The sequence below is a fragment of the Brassica napus genome, unplaced genomic scaffold, assembly GCF_020379485.1.
Source record: "Brassica napus cultivar Da-Ae unplaced genomic scaffold, Da-Ae ScsIHWf_1362;HRSCAF=1936, whole genome shotgun sequence".
Classification (NCBI taxonomy): domain Eukaryota; kingdom Viridiplantae; phylum Streptophyta; class Magnoliopsida; order Brassicales; family Brassicaceae; genus Brassica; species Brassica napus.
In genome coordinates this window covers 12,501-17,500 of record NW_026014779.1, presented here as the reverse complement: position 1 = coordinate 17,500, position 5,000 = coordinate 12,501, and positions in this window count along the sequence as shown.

Genomic DNA, 5,000 nt, shown 5'->3' with positions numbered 1-5,000 from the left:
AAATCAGCTTTGGTTACTTCATACGGTCAAGGCAAGTGTGTAGTTGATAGGTTGATCTGCTTTAGCATCTATAGTGCTATCTGCAATCAGTAAATCTAAAATGGTGCTAAAGATTGGTTAGATATTCAAGTTTAAATCAATATAAGATCATAGTCCCATTTTCAATAGCTAAGCATAATTTATTAAAATTCCTTTTATATAAGAATAAAATAAATTATATCAGTAAATCTCCCCCCAGACTTAAATTACACTGTCCCAGTGTAACTCAGTCGGAGTTATGATGGAATAATTCATAAGTACGAAATGTAACAAGTAAGGAAGATACATCTGACCGGATTAGATATCGATCGATGTGAAAATGTTGCATCGATCGTCGTGTGTTTGTCTATGTCGAGCGATGTCGACGTCTCGTCGGCGGTCGATATTCAGGTCCTCCTACTTGGGTCTCCTAAATCTGAAAGAAATAAAACGAAAGTAAATAAATGCTAGCTAATAAAACCAAAATAAAATACCTAATAGTGGGTTGTCTCCCACTCAGCGCTTGGTTATAGTCATTTAGCTTGACTGTGGTAGTGATTGGCTATTTGGTGGATAAACAGCTGCTTGTTGGAAAACAAGCATCCACGTCATCTCTGCACATTCTGGACCAAGATGCAATGAAACTTCTTGTGGCCTCATCATTTCTTGTCCACTTGTCATCCATCTTCTTAAGTACATTGGAGATGTTTTGTAGCCTATCTTGAACGTTGTCAATGCTGACCTGGTGCCAGCCTATGTTGTCATAGGCGTATGCTGAAAGTTCTGTCAGTTCCTCGTGCATTGTCGTTTGGTGTATCAGCTGCTCGCCGGCTGGTGTAGACTCGGCGTCGATCGATGCGATTAAGTGTTTGTCGGTCGATCTCGGCGACTTACCATCGAGCGATTTCGCTCGCTTCCTGTCGATCGATGCTGATATCTGGTGTTGAGCTGCGAGTTGCCTCTGAATGGCTTTGACTTCTTTCTGTAGCCATTCTGCGTGGCTGTCTAGTCCACCGATTCTGTTGTCGAATGGAAAGTAGATGTCATCGCAGCGTTTGTCAAGTCGTTCCTCCATGGTGTCTATAGCAGTGTAGATCTTGGATGTGATCTTGTCAACCTCTGCTGCTGTGTAGGGAAGTAACTCCACAGGATTCTTGCCATCGATCCATGGCCCTCGTAGCCTGTCGATCGAAAATGAGTTTGCCTGTAAAAAATTTTCATTAGTAATTTTATCAATATCCCTTTGGGCATGAAGTATTTGACTAGACAATTTGTTTAAATATAGCATGACTGGTGATACGAAGCGGTCATGCATGTCGTCGTAAGTATGCAGCCTATCTTAGCGTCGAGCGATGTGATGGTACACACGTCGATCGATGTGGCTGGTTGTTGGTCCTTCTTGCGAATGGTGTCCAGATCTTGCTGTAGTAGCTCGATTTTAGTGCTCAGCCAGTCCACGTTGTTGTTGAGAGGGTAGTACATGTCGTTTATCCTCGTGTTGATGTATGAGACTTCCCATTCATCCTTGTGTTCTGCTGAACATTGAGGTTCTGCAGGGATCTGGGCTGTCGGAAGACTGACGTCGATCGATGGTGCATGTGGTGCGTCGATCGATGCTGAGGTCGTGGCTTCCTTCTCAAGTTGCTGTCGTAAACTCTCAATTTCTGTCCTCATTTCTACCATACTTCTGAAAAGCTCATTGTAGCCTCTATCCAAAGGTTGATGTGTATCTTCTACCAATGATTTGAGCTCCTCTCCCAGTTTTTCCTGAGCTCCACAAATACCAGTCACCATCTTATTGATTTCATCTTTGGTGTAGAGTTCTGGTGCCAGTCTTGTGAGTGTGAAGGAAGTGGCTTGTTCTGGAAGACAGATGTGGCTCTCTTCAAAAAGAGATGCTCTTTCCAGTAATTTCCTGATGTCGTCCTTTGTGACAGGTATCATCTCACCAGCTACGCCTCGTGCGTGTCCACACTCATCTCTGTAGACTCCATACTCGTCCCTTCGTTCCCAAGTGAACTTTCTGGCTCCGTACATGTCAAAAGCGCGGTATCCAAATTCATAACGTCTGTCGATCGACGTCTGGTCATCCTTATCAGTCGACGTTGGTGTTATCCTGTCGATCGATGTCTGAGTTGTCCCGTCGATCGATGCTTGGCCTTTTGGTTGGCATGATAGATATGGATTGATTTCTGTTGCGGCGACTCCTACGTGTTTGTTTGGATTGGTTTGAATGACGTCTGGAGTGCCACGTTGCTGTGAGAATAGGTTGTCAGGTCCATTGGCCACTTGAAGGATATCTGCTATGTCCTCTCTGGACACTTGTAAGATCCTTCCATCTATTGCACGTGCGTTGCCATCTGGGTCCCTGAAAATACCAAATGCATCAGGTGTTAGAAAACCGTAATCAATGTTTGCATTATCATTCAATTTAGAAATAGAAAGATTAGGTTTAAGAGTAGTATCGATCGATGTTGATACAGATGCATCGATCGAGGGCAGAATAATTTCTGCAGAACTTGTGTTCTTGAGATGATTGCTCTTCATGGATTTTCCTGTTGATGTAGACGGAAGAGTGTTCATCTTTTCTGCTTGTGTGTCTGCTCTGGTGTGTGGAGGTGGTTTCAGGGGTGCAAAACGTTTTAAATAGGTATCTATAAACCTAGTTGGAGAGGGAATATTCTCCTGCTCCTGGATTTTTGCTCCGGCGCAAATATCGATCGATGTTCCTATATGGGTGTCGATCGATGTGAGCGGTTGTTTTGCTGGACGAGGGTGGGTATCGACCGATGTGGAGTGCACTTCGTCGAACGATGTTGGAAACGTGTTGGTGAACTTATGTGTTTCAAATCTTTCATCCTGCAAAGACATTTCTATTGCACGTTCCTTCCAATAATCCTCATCGTATTCCTCTGTATGTTCCTCGTTAGGTGAAGTAATTACAGTGTCAACTGCAAAACTTTCATGGAAACCACTGTCTGCCCAACTGCCTATGGAATAATCATCACGTCCTCTCTTGCTTGGAGGTTGGAAGGCAAAGTGTGGATAACAATGATTAGGTAGAGCGAAATGGTCAACCGGCTGATCAACGTCGAGCGACGTTTTGTTGCGGTCATCGGTCACCGTTGACTCATTGGAATCGATCGATGGAAAGGTGTGGGTTCGATCGATTCCGAGTAGTCTGTTTCGTACTCTGTTTCGTACTCTGATTCGTACTCTGCTCCACAATGGCATGCGCCAATGAAGCCAAGTTCTTTCCCGTAATCCACATAATTAATAATTTTTCTCTTAGGTCGGATAGGGTCGTAGTGGATGTTGGGGTCTATCAGCATCAGACACAATTTGTTTTTGTTCATGTCACATACAGCTCCTACTGTAGCTAGGAAAGATCTTCCAAGCAGAAGTGAAGAGTTCCAGTTAAGTTTGATGTCGAAGACATGAAAATCTACCGGGACAAGGGCATTACCAATCTGTACCTCCAGATCTCTTATGATACCTCCTGATTGTTTTTCTGAAAGATCCACGAAGGTGAAGGATTCTGTTGAAGGTTCGATGGTCAAACCAAGATGGTCTGCCATGATCCTAGGGAGGATACTAACTGATGCTCCTGTGTCACACATTGAATGGGGAAATTCAACACCCTTGACTACGCATGGTATTGCAAACTTCCCAGGATCACTCTTCTTCGACAATGTGATCCTGTGTCTCATCTTCTCTCTGACTTGATGAAACATTCTCCTAATGTCTTCCTCAGTTACCTTTGTTTCTCTGAAGAACATCCACAACCTGTGTGTGAAGTAAGCTTCATCAAAAGGTTTTTCGATTGGGATTCTGAGGATTCTTTTAGTGAAACCATCCATCTCCTTATCGTTAGCTTCCCTCTTAAGGTACTTAGGAATTTTCTCCTTTCTTTTCCTTAACCTTCTCCCTTCAGTTTCCTGATCTTCTTGAACTGGTTCTGGTGAACTATTTAAAGGGTTGGGTTTTGGTTCGGGTGGGCTATCTATTGGTTTAGGTGGTGGTTTGAGTGCGTTGATATAGTCATTATCGACTGAGGGTAACCGCACTCGGTATGTCAGAGGTGCCTGTCGATCGATGGGAGGTGTGTTGTGACGATCGACGTCGGACTCACTCTGTCGATCGATGGTTGGGTCAATCGATCGATCGATTTTATCATAGAATTCCTCATGAGTTAGATTTCGAACTGCATTGCATTCAGTCGATTTAGCGGACGACGTCGATCGATAACTGGAGTAATCCATCCATCGATCTTCGTCATGGTCTGTCGATCGATGCGAGTTCATCGACATCGGTCGACACCATTGGGATCCGCCGAGACTCATGGAGCTTTCGATTTTGAAGTCTCCTTCCTCAAGCTTTTCATGTCTCACCACTTGCCAGAAATCATCATCTATGATGGCATTTACGTGGTGTTTTCCTTTGTCAGCTCCTGCCTCTCTAGCGAAAGCTTCTTGCCTCTTTATAGTTTCGCCAGTCTGAATCACTTGTGTTTCAAGTGTTCTCACCTGAGTCCCTAAGGTCTCGATTTTGGTGTTCAGATTGTTGTAGGCGGAGTCTATTTTACCGTTGAAATCCACGGTGATATGTTGTTGTCCCAACAGTACTCGATCAAGCATTTCTTCGATCTTGCTTTCCTGAGTCTGGGGTGGTGGATTCTGGTAGTAGGAGTTCGAGTAGCTTTTGCTGTTGTTGAAGGGTTTTTGAAATTGTGAACTCTGGTTACTTCTTTGACCATTTCCAAAGAAGTTTCTGTTTCCGCCCTGGTTTCCAAATTTCTGGAATCCGATACCTCCGATGTAGTTCACATTTTCTTCTCCTTCCGTATCTGCTACTTCTCCTTCAGCTAAACAGACTTGCTTCCTAAGAAGCTCGTGCACCACATCTAACTTAGCTCTTACTTCGTCCATCTGTTCCTTCCCGATAGAAGCTACAGACTTCTTCCGTTCAGAGTCAGTGTTTAT